The sequence below is a fragment of the Parasteatoda tepidariorum genome, chromosome 2, assembly GCF_982258835.1.
Source record: "Parasteatoda tepidariorum strain Cologne lab strain chromosome 2, Ptep-v5.0, whole genome shotgun sequence".
NCBI classification, from domain to species: Eukaryota; Metazoa; Arthropoda; class Arachnida; order Araneae; family Theridiidae; genus Parasteatoda; species Parasteatoda tepidariorum.
The window spans coordinates 83,370,861-83,383,352 of record NC_141756.1 but is presented as its reverse complement, the minus strand read 5'-3'; the positions used below and the strand labels follow the sequence as shown (position 1 = coordinate 83,383,352).

General features: G+C 26.8%; 1 long non-coding RNA gene across 1 annotated transcript; it reads left to right on the top strand.

The window, feature by feature from the left end:
* Nucleotides 1-730: 730 nt before the first annotated feature.
* LOC122269383 (uncharacterized) lies at nt 731-9,043 on the top strand. The gene is made up of 3 exons (XR_006225154.3): nt 731-1,077; nt 4,415-4,641; nt 8,648-9,043. It is a non-coding gene; the product is annotated as an uncharacterized LOC122269383 (long non-coding RNA).
* The last annotated feature ends 3,449 nt before the right edge of the window (nt 9,044-12,492 follow it).

Genomic DNA, 12,492 nt, shown 5'->3' with positions numbered 1-12,492 from the left:
TCAATTCAATAAAAAATCAAACCATCCTCATTTTTCTCAACCAAAAAAAAAAAGGAAAAGCGTACAAAAGAGAGTTGAGGAGTTTTTGGGTTTCATTTAAAGTAAAGTAACAAAGAAAAAAATCATAAAAAATCTTGGTATTAATTTTTCCGAAAAAAAAGTCTTCTTTTGCTAGACTTAAGACGAGGTAGATGTGATAATTTTTTTCTTCCGTTTAATAAATTAAGTTTTAACAATAACATGAGGAAACAGCCAAAACATTAACCAAAAACACTTTCTTCTTTTGGAACACTTTGATTTCTTTGACTATGCAGTCAAATAAAAAGGCTGCAAATCACAAATTTAGATACATTTTCAGTGTATATCAGATGACAAAAAAGGATAAGATTGTTTTTATTAATAATAATAATATTACTCCTTCATTCAGACTCCTCAATGCCTAAAATCCGCTTCCTCTCAAAACGGACCTTGTCTGTCTGTTATCCATTCTAAGACAAAGTCACTGAAATGCTGAGCAAACATTATTCCGGTTATAATTTACTCTTCAGAAAACTATATTTAGGTTCCGACACTTCGCGAACAGTACTTTTACTTTTTTAACTCTTAATCAAAAAGCTGAGAAGAAAAAAAAAGCAGACATTTTACTTAACCTGCTTATTGAGGCGTGGAATCTAATTCGCACTTCGTCTGCAATTAATCCATTCCTAACTATATGACGGACCTCCTGACATATCCCTAGGCTAAACAAACGAAAGTTCTTATAAGAAATAGAACTTTCAAATACCAAAATCTACAGGAGGTTCGCAGAACATTCTAAATATATCAGAAAGAACATTTAAGATGGCAAAGAATAGAAATGCAGCAATTATCGTTTGCGAAATTTTGTTCGGAAATAGCATTTTGGAGCTTTATTCTTATTGGATAACAAATAAATCAGGAAGAGGAACAAATCAAACCCCCCTCAGCAATTTATAGTTAGTATCTCGAGTGGGGCAGTGTTACTTTATCTCAGTATATAAGCAGTACACAGCTGAATAATACCACAACATTCAGTGAGTTCTTGTTCATCTACAACAGGTAAGGTTTTTTAGAAGAGCTACTATTACTTTACAGTAAATAAACCGTATGGATTAAGCTCACTTTAAAAACATTTTGAAACTATTTATAACACTTTAACAAATTCAAAAAAATTTTATTTTTCTTAGTCATTTTTATTTAAATTTTATTCTATGCAATAAGCCTATTAAATGACGCCAGCAGTTTGCAAAATTTGGTAATCACGATCTCTGAAAACTTTCCCGCGTCTGTAAATTTAAGAATGTTTCAATGTTCGAAGGTTCGTTCCAATGTTCAAAAGCAAAAAATATTTCAGATTTCATTTGTTTCAATTTAGAAAATTTATTAAATAAATTTCATTATATTAAGAATAACAAATCTATATTCAGTAAGCATTAGTTTCACTCACATGCTAGAAAAGTACTACGTCAAACGAAACTGACATTATAGCCAACCATGTCAGACCGTGAAAAAGATACCAGAAAAATTCAATTTTAATCGCAACAAGTAAAGTTGAAACGTGTTAGTCTTAGTTCAGAAAAATGCTTACTTAACTTTATTATAGCCATTTGGATTGTAATAGAAATATTTTATTATTTTCAAGTCTAAATCAAAAGTAAATTTATGCAGTGTCAGGAAAAAAGACTTGTTTGTTTTAATTTACAATTAATTTGAACAAACGAATACTTTAGTAAATATAAATGCACAACATTTTTTTATTCTAATATCATTAAAGTTTACGTTTTTAAAAAGCTTTTTTTTACTATTTTTTTTTTCATTTTTATTATTTTTTTACTTTCATAATATACGTCGTAGAAAAAAAATTTAAAATTTGATTACTCACAGACTGCGGTAGTCACTTTGCGATGTGCCTACAAAGCTCATTGCAATAGGCCTAATAAATAATCTCGGCAACTTGCGGAGATTCGGTTATTACGATATCTGAAAATTTCCCCGTCTCCGTAAATTTTAGGAGCATTTCAATGTTTAAAGGAATTCTAAAACCATTTCAGATTTCGTTTGTTTTAATAGTTTTAGTAATAAAAAGGTCGATTCCTTAGGAAAATCTTTTCTGTTTCTTTAATTTGCTCAGCAGTATACAAAACAGCATTCAAAAATCACGAGTATGACCTTATAGGCAGTTAGGCGAGTTATAGGTTAGTTTTCCAAAGTCTTCAAAGTAGCGATTCCTTGGGAAAATCTACTCTGTTTCTTTAATTTGCTTAGCAGTATAAAAAACAGTATTGAAAAATCACGAGTAAGACCTTATCGGCAGTTAAGCGAGTTATAGGATAAATTCCCCTGTTCATTCAACAATAAACGCTAGTTAAAATCCTTAAAGTTGTGCTATAAATACTTATTAATTTAAACTAACTCAAAATTTTAGCAAATTTAAAGCAAGTTACAGTATTTTTCCAGTTTTAAAATAATATTGATACAATGTGGTTCCTTCACTGTAAAAATATCTGTCTTAAAATACAGAGAAAAGGGCCAGCACTTAGGCAACAGTACTTTTTATCGTAAAATTCCTCTTCACAATAACATTTTAAAAAACAAAAATCTGATATATCGTAATTTTTACAATAATATTGACTGCAAAACCACTGACTCACTTACTGTAAATATTACGATATAAAGTTTTACGGCAAAAAGGAATCTTACGGATTCTGCACTCAGGGTCCCAGTACATTGTGCCAGAATTTTTTACAGTGTATTATTATATATTTTAGTATTAGATATCATATTATTATATTACATTTAATGCTCTTTATTAGATATTCATACAGTCAAATTTTAATCATTTTATTACTTTCAACACCTACTGTTTATGACTTTTAATTCAGAATGAAATATTTCAGTGTGCTGCATTTTACACGAAAATGCTCAGGGAAAAGTTTAAAATGCATTTCCAAAATTTAAATAAACTTGTAAAATGGTTTATACATTAAGTTTCAAAACTAACATGAACCATTTTTTCAAGAAATAAAGGAAACGGAAATATTATCTCAATCAATTTTCATCCAATCTCATTCATTTTCTTTCATATTTTAATCCAGTTATGGATAAAATAAAAAGCCAATTCCTTCTCGCTTGTGAAACATTTGCTATTATTTGGAGGAGCGATGAAGTCAGTGTTAAGTGGAAGGTTATTCTGTTTTTCCTACTAAACTGATAGCAATGAACTGGAATGGTTTTGAATACTTCAATTTCTCAAAGTGTGCAAATATACACATTATCTTTTCATATTTTCAAAAGCAATGTTTAAAAATTGTGCCTATAGTTTCATATAATTTTTATCTATACATTTCTAAAATATTTCAATTTTTTTATAAATTTAAATAGTACTAAATGCAATTCATTATAACAAAAATGTAATTCTGTTAAGTATTTCCTTCAATTATATAACATGGCACTCTTAAATGTAATTTTTGAAACAAAAGTTTAATTATGTTAAGTATTTCTTTTTTGTGTAATAATGTTAACTGAAATTCATAAAACAATAACTAAATTCTGTGAAATATTTCTTTCTTTTTTTTGTAAAAATATAAAATGCAATTCATGAAACAACAATTTGATCCTGTTCAATATTTCTTTTTTAAATAGTAATGTTGATTGCATTTCATAAAACTACAATTTACTTCTGTTAAATATTTCTTTCTCTTATAATAATGTCAATTGCAATTCATGAAACAATAATTTAATCCTTCAAAAAATTTCTTATATTTATATAACATTGCATTTGCATAACACTGTAAAATGTAATTCATGAAACAACAATTTTTTTTTGTTAAATATATCTTTCTCATGTAATAAAGTTAATTGCAATTCATAAAACAACAATCAATTTCTATGAAATATATCTTTTTAATGTAATAATGTTAAATAGTATTCATGAAGCAAGAATCTAATTCTGGTAAATATTTCTTTCTTAAATAGCAATGTTAATTGCATTTCACAAAACGACAATTTAATTCTGATAAATATTTCTTTCTTTTATAATAATGCTAATTGCGATTAATCAAACAACAATTTACTTCTGTGTTGTATTTCTTTCACTTATATCACTTTTATAATAATCCTAAATATAATTAATGAAACAACAATTTAATTCAGTTAACAATTTCTTTCTTACACAATGATGTTGATTGCCATTTATGACGCAACAATTAAAATTCCGTGAAATATTTCTTTCTTATGTAATAATGTTAAATGCAATTCATGAAACAGCAATTTAATTCCGTTAGTTATTTCCTTTCCTTATGTAACTTCACTGTTAAATTTAATTGATTAAAAAATTTTATTCTGATAAATATTTTATTCAAAATATTTTTAAACACATTGTATTCATACATTTTAGGCGTAAAAAAGCCGTTCTAGCCAAATAATAATCGCCATGCATTCTCGAGTTATCACATGCCTTATGCTTCTTTGCTTGCTCTTGAGTCCCTTGAGTGTAGAAAAATCCCAGGCATTAGCAGTTGATAAGAAGAAGATTATGAAGGCTTTATGGCTCGCCAAACTTGCCCTGAAAAAGAAGAAGTTGTTGGTGGTACCTCTTCCTCTCCCTGTTCCTGTCATGGTGGAGTAAGTCTAAATTATCTAATATTTTTTAGAAGCTGTCATTTATTTTCTTTTTCTTTTAAAAAAAATAGTGCAGATGTCAAAAAATTTTATTTTATGTGTCATAAATCGACGTTATCTTAAATGAAAAAAAGAGTTAATTAACGTAAAAATGGAAATAGTTCTTTGTTCTGTCAAAGAAAACGAAGCCTTTAACATTATGCTTGCGTTCTATACAGACGTTCACACAGATTCACAGATTAATTCATCAAGCTCATTAAACCCACGCCGTTGCTGAAAACTTTTATTTTATACTTCATACCAAATTTGAAATCTAAAGAGGCTCATTAACGTTAAAATAGTAAAAGTTCAGTCAAAAAATAATATTAGCTTTTATACTTATGCTAATGATGTACTAAGGGTGCACATAAATTTTATCAATCTCAAAAATCCACGATCCAACATTGCTATCAAAATTAAAATTTTTGTATGTCATTGCGTTACATTGATGTAACATAACCGTTATCCTAAACGAAAATCTAAATCGGCTTATTAGCGTTAAAATAGAAATCATTCTCTGTTAAATCGAGTTTAATGTTATTTTTCTCAAAGATAGCATAGCTTTCATAACTATGTTTACGGTGTATACAATATTCAAAAAAATGTATCAAACTCATGAACTCTATGATATCATTTAGATACTAATTTGTATACTTATAATATTTTAAGGGATCTAACTATTGTTAATTTATGCACAAATTTCTATTGTGTATTAAATGATGAAATTTAATGCTTCTAGTTTGTAAATTAATTATTAATAAAAAATTTATTGGAACCTTATAAATACTTATTATGCTATTTTTAGCACTTACATTTTTTAACAAGAAAAGATCCCCCCCCCCTATCATAATATTAAATTTCAATAGGTCATTTATATGAATGTCATCAACTATATTTCAATAAAAAAACAAAACATTCATGGCAAAAGCAATAACTTCTAATAATAAAGAATAATTGTGTGTTATAAGTGAGGATGAACAGAATTAAAACATAAATTTAGAGTAAAACGAAGTGCTAGAGACGAAGTTAGAGATCCTTATTAGAGATATGTATCACCATTGTTCGATAGCATTATTAGAATCATTCATTGTCATTGTTAGGAAACATTATTAGAAACCATGTACATTATTATAAACAAATATTTTATTTGAAATTGTTACTTTATTGGATTTCATGTCACTAAAAAAAATATGTAAGTACAGTGGTAGATTCATTTCTAAAAGTTGATGTTTGAAAATTAAAATATTTGAAGCATAAATTTTATTCAACTTTGAAACCTTTATTTGCATCACAATTTTTCTTGATAATTTATTCTTAATGCTAAGTGCTAGAGACAAATTAGAGATCATTATTAGAGACATCTCTTACCATTGTTCGAGAAAATTACTAGAGACATTCATTATAATTGTTCGGAAACATTATTAGAGACCATGTACATTATTATAAACAAATATTTTATTTGAAATTGTTACTTTATTGGATTTCATGTCACTGAAAAAAATATGTAAGTACAGTGGTAGATTCATTTCAAAAAGTTGATGTTTGAAAATTGAAATATTTGAAACATAAATTACTTTCATTTGCAACACAGCTTTTTTTGATAATTTATTCTTAATGCTCAGAAAGTAGTTTTTCTTTAATATTATTATCATTAATGAAAGATTTAAATTTTTGTCTAAACCCGATTAATGATATTATCTTAAACTATTTTCTTTTGGACAAATTACAATTCTTATAAAGCATTTTAAAAAATTTAAAGTTAAATATTTTTAAAAAAATTATATTGCTATATAATTTAAAATAATTTTCATTTATCCAATCTATTAAATAAATTGAAATATAAAATGAAGAAATTCACTAAATTTGTGTATCAGGTTGAAAATTAATAACAATAGCTATTTATTCTTCTTATCATAGTTTGCTATAAAATAAATTTCTGAGAAAGATCACTATTGATGAAAAAATTTTAATAAATAGCATACTGATCTTTCGAATAAGAAATTGCTAAAGTTTGAAGTCTTAAGCACTCTTTAATGGCCTGGTAATAAAGAAACTCTAACTTTAAATGGAATGTTAAAGTAAATAAATCTTATAATCTTCCATCATAGAAGAAGAAAAAGCAGTACTACTTACTGGCGATACTAAAAACAAACAAAAAAATCTTTTCTCTATAATAAATAGAATAAAGGCAAAAACGTATTAAGCTCTTAGACTTTTCACATATAACAAATAATTACTAGATCTTTCACGAAATAGCTAGACTAGCTTAGATAATGCCTATACTTAAAACCCCGATGCCTTCGATGAATATAAATGATATACTTGAGTGCTATTTAGAAAAAAGCTTAAAGTTTATGGACTGTTCTTTTTAGTTATTATTTTTACTTAGTCGCAACGACGTAAATGTTAATTTTCATACAATTTTACATCTCTAATGCATAAAACATTAGAACAACAATTTAGTACTATGCTGCAAAAATTCGAGCCTGATTTCTCGAACGACGTTGAAAAAAACTATTTTAAATATTTATAAATATGAAGGAGCACGTAAAAGAAGCGTATTTGTTGCTTAAGAATTTCTGAGGCAGACGATATCGGAAATAATGGAATAAATTGTTTGAGAATAACTAAAAATGGTGGGTGACTATCGAAAATAGTCAATATGTGATTTTTAAATATACTTTTAAAAAATATTCACGACTGGATTACGAATAGTGATTTGCAAAAAGTGTTTCAGGTACTGACTGTAAAAGTAATTGTATGGCCAATAAGAATAGAAAGTTGTCACAGAAAATAGTTTAAAACCTAATTAATGTTAAAAGAATAATTTATTTTTTATAATCAAAATGTTTAATTCAACTTTATTTATAAAATAGTTTAAGTTTAATGGGAATTCAAATTTTTAAAAAAAATATTAATATTTGAGCTATATTTTTAGACGAAGTGAAAAAAACTATTTTAAATATAAAGGTGGATGTAAAAGAAGCGTATTTGCTAATTAAAATTTTTAAGGCAGGAGAAATAGGAAACTTTAGATTACATTATTTAAAAATAACTAAAAATAGTCGATAATAAAAATAATCTGTATATTGTTTTTAAAAATACTGTTAACACTTCCCCCCCCCTCTCGATTACGGTCAGTGATCTGCAAAAAGTGTTTTAGAGAGTGACCGTAAAAATAATTGTGTGCTGGTAAAGAAGTTGTAATAATTGTGAGCTCGTATTAGAAAATTGTCTTAGAAAGTAATTTAAAACCCAAGTAATGATAAAAAAAAAGACAATTTATTTCGTTTATTCAAAATATTTAATCTAATTTTGATTATGAAATAGCTTTATGAAATAACCACAGTCAGTATGAATTCAAATTTTTTAAAAAAAAATTTAAACTTATAAATTTAAATTTCATTCAACTATTTCTTTTATTTTCAAATTTTTGTTAAAGTAAAAGTAATTTAACAATGAAACTGATAATTGTTTCATAAAATTTTTAATATAAATAATATTTGAAAATTGATAGTAATTTAAAAAATTCTTAAAAACATCAAAATTTGTTATTCAAGTTTTAAAGTTAGCTTATGGATAAAAACCCGTTAAAATGTTTCTTTCGATTGCAAGATTCATCGATTTTTTGATTAAATTCTGCTTTAATTATTTGCATTTAAACATTCAAAATATTTATATTTGTTATTCAATTAATTATTAATAAAAAATTCTTCAAGCAACTTTTGAACAATTATTTATAAAACTCTTTATAAAAAGGAGTTATTAACAGGAAAATAAGCATAATTATTAAATGTTATCAATATGTTTATGTGTTTTAATATCAATAATATATTTTAATTTTCAAAATTTAAATTGATAAAAAAATTCGAGGCAAAATTACCTGCTGTAAGCCGAATATATTTTTCTTGCTTATTAATCTTATGACAATTCTATGCAAAATAAAAATAAATTTTATGTATTATTATAGGAAAAAACATCATGAGCATCATATTGAACATCATGGAATGCATCATGGGTATTGATGACAATCACCATCAAATCAAATTTGTGTATATGTTCACCCTTATAACGAATAATCATCATTGAAACATCTTATCATTACAAGACATTGACATGCAATCATTTGACTTATCATTACTTAAAAGCAGCGTAGGATTCTTGTTTTTTTTTAAAAAAAAAAAAAAGGAAAACTATTGTAAATACTCATTTCATATCAATATAAAATTGTACAATAAGGTAAATAAAGTTCGTTAAAAATTGTTGAATATTTTATAGCATTTTTTGGCAGAATTTCTATGTGTCTTTTTAAATATATCGTTTTTGCAATAGTGATTCAATTTTCTTTGACAAACTTAGAACTTGTTAATTAAATTGATAGAATTTTCAATTGAAAATTCTTAGCAAACAAAATATACTAAGGGAAAATTTGAATGAATTATTCAATTAAGAAGCTTAGCGGAAAAACATGCTTAATAAAATTTAGAATGAATTTTCAGTTGCAAAGCTTGGTAGAAGAACATGCTAAGTGAAATTTAAATTGTATTTGTAGATGAAAATTAAAACATATTCAATGAAACATTCATTGAACTTTTAATTGAAAATCGTAGAAGTACATATTAAGAAATTTTCTGACCTTAAACTTCTCAATTATAGAATAAGTTTACTGATGTAACGGTATTTAAATGGAATAGAATTAAAAACTATACCTCCAAATTTGAGTAAACTATGTCAAATTATGACATTTAAGGATATTTAAAAAGTGACAAATAAGTCCAGACTCTATGAGGGTGCATGGTTTGTTTTAGTATTCAGTGTATCAATAAAATGATGAGAAGTTTGAATTTCTAACTTTGTATTTTGGAAAACGTTCACCAACATTTGCAAATTTCAACATATTTCTTAATACTTTTGAGATTCTTTTTTTTATTTTCAGCAAAAAAATATTAAAAAATGCATAATTAAAAAACTTAATGTGTGAATATGCTTTAATGTAGCTTAATTTAACAGAGTTAATTTTAAACTCTTTATTCTGAACATTATTTTATAGAAATTTCCACAAATAAAAAATTTAAAGTTCAATAAAAAGCAATTAGACAGTCGAAATAATTTAAGTGCATGTTTTAAAATATTAGTTCAAGAACTTGGTGGGAGACCACTGAGTCTTAAAAAATATCCTCAACAGGCTTTTTTTTCTAAGCCTCTTTGGCAATATGAAATGAAGCTTTTTAGAAATCAATATTCTGAGTTTAAAACATTTATTCTTGGAAATAAAACTTTTTTGAGAATAACATACTGTTTCTAAAACGACTCTAAGTTTAAAACTGTTATTCATGGATATAGAACTTTTCAGAGAATAATATGCTGTTTTAGTAACGATTGTGATTTCAAAACAGTCATTCATGAAAATAAGCTTTTTTGAGAATAACATGCTGTTTTTGCAAAGATTCTGAGTTCAAAACAATTATTCAAATATGCTAAGTTTTGCCTACCTTTATCCAACGCCCTCTTTAACCCTTATGAAAATGGCGCAAAATGTTAATTTGAAGAAAAGCCTTCCAAGTTTCGATCCAGATTGTGTTTTTTTATTATTATTATAAGTGATGAGTTTCTCCAACATTGCACAGCCTGGACTCAAATGTAAAATGATTAGTTTGAAAACCTCTATTTTATTTAATAAACACTTGATAAGTTTGCTTTTCGTCGGTTACTTGTTCTTATTTCTATGTATACTACAAGCTAACATCTACCAACCTTTAATAATATGAAAAATGTGTATTCATTTTTGAGGATTGTAAAACAAACGTGTCTCTACTCTTTAAATAAATTTGAATTACTCGTCTTCCATTAAAGCTGTTTTTCGAAGACTTTGTCAACACGTGGAATAAAGTTTTTTTGGCGAATACTATTTTCATAAATGATGTGAGTTTGCGAAAGTTATTCCTGACTATTAGGTCACGTTTAACCTATCATTAGCCAAAACCTTCTGGCCTCTAATCTATTTCTGAAAATGGCACAAAGCGTCAATGTGAATTGTGAAAATTAAAAGCATTTATGATCTAATTTATTAAAGAATTACTCCAAAGCTGTATTATCTGGTCTCATAAAAATGTGCAAATATTGAAAATAATGTTATTATTTCTAGTTAGAAGAAAATTATTTTAATAATTTTCTTCTAACTGAAAAAATCTTGCCAAATCTTGCCAAATTTTTTTTTTTTAAATTTAATAACTTTTTAAATAAGTTATTTGCTCCTTCTAAAGCCATGATAATTGTTTAATTTGTGAGATCGTTTTATTCCCAAGATATGTAGTTCCAAATTATAGCTTTGTCTCGAGTATAAGAAGATTATGTAATCTTTTTATTTTGCTTAGCAAAAGAACTTAAACACTGCTTGAAGATAATAAAAAAAATTGTGTTGAAAGAAAGCGTACTAAGCGTACTCATTTTTCATACTATATAATGGAAAGGGGCCAGGATAGCCTATTTGTAGGGCCCTCGGCCCATGAGCAAAAGGTCGTGGGTCCGATCCCAGCAGGCCGAAGTCTCCCCTTGTAGTAAATGGTGACTGATACACGTTAAATCTGTTGGGTCACAAAGTCCTCCATGTTCCCTTAACAAATCAAACCTCTGGGGGTACTGATTCAGCAGTTTCTTATCTTCTGGAATGGGTTTAAAATCATAAGGCTGTGGAATTGAACTTTAGTAGTCGTAAACACAAAATTGGTTCGGGTATTCAACGACGGTTATAAAATAAAATAAAAATTACACAATAGAGTTATAAAATGAATATAATATAAAATAAAATAAAAATTATACACTCAAAGAGCAAGCACTTTGAATATTCTCATTTCAATGGTCGCAAGAAACGAACTATTAAATCTCAAAGTGGCCGGATCGCACTTCTGCTCGAAAAAGACATCACTACGCGTGGAAAGGGAGAAGGTATGCATCGGCAGGTGTTTTAGCAACAGATTTCGTTTTCACGTGTGCTCCAGATTTATTTGATTCCTATAAATGTTTATATAATATCAATATTAAATTTTATTTTCATTACTTAGACTCTGAACGAAATTATCACAAAATTGGGTGAATTGTAAATAGTATTTTTAATTTGAACAATTTTGAATTATTAAAAAAAGTATTTATTTAGTTGTATGCATTATGTATTACAGCATTTGCAACAGAACCAAACGAAATACTGTCTATTGTCTCAATATTTACATTTATTACCGATCAGATCTTATAAAAATTTAATCTAAATAGCTCTGCTATTATTTCTCTTGCCATCAATACCCTCTTAAATATCAGTAGATTGCATCATTGTTTTCTACTGAACAGCCATTTCTTTTATTTATATTCACTTTTTTGAAATATTAAATTGAAAAACATGCTCGAAAGTGATATAGTTATGTATTTTTAGTCTATTATAAAATCAATTTGGAATTATTAAGTAGAAATAAAGAAAATCAAAAAAATAATTTGGCAAAAGTTTAGCAAATTTCCAAAATCGCTTTAACGCCAGCCGATGCATACCATCTCCCTTCCCAGAAGTAGTGATGTTATTTTCGACCAATAGCATGACCCGGTCACTTTGAAATTTAATTGCTCCTTAGCAAGGATCCATATAGTGAAAATCACACCTTTGCATCAATAGTCTCTATTTTATTCAAAGACATAACTATAAACGTACATACTGAGAAAAACTAAATTCTTTTTTATCTGAAATGAAGAAAAGCAAAAACAAAAATATTCTTTCAATTCTCCGTCTCAGAATGTGACCCGTGAGGGAGATGTGAAAAATCGTTCATCCTT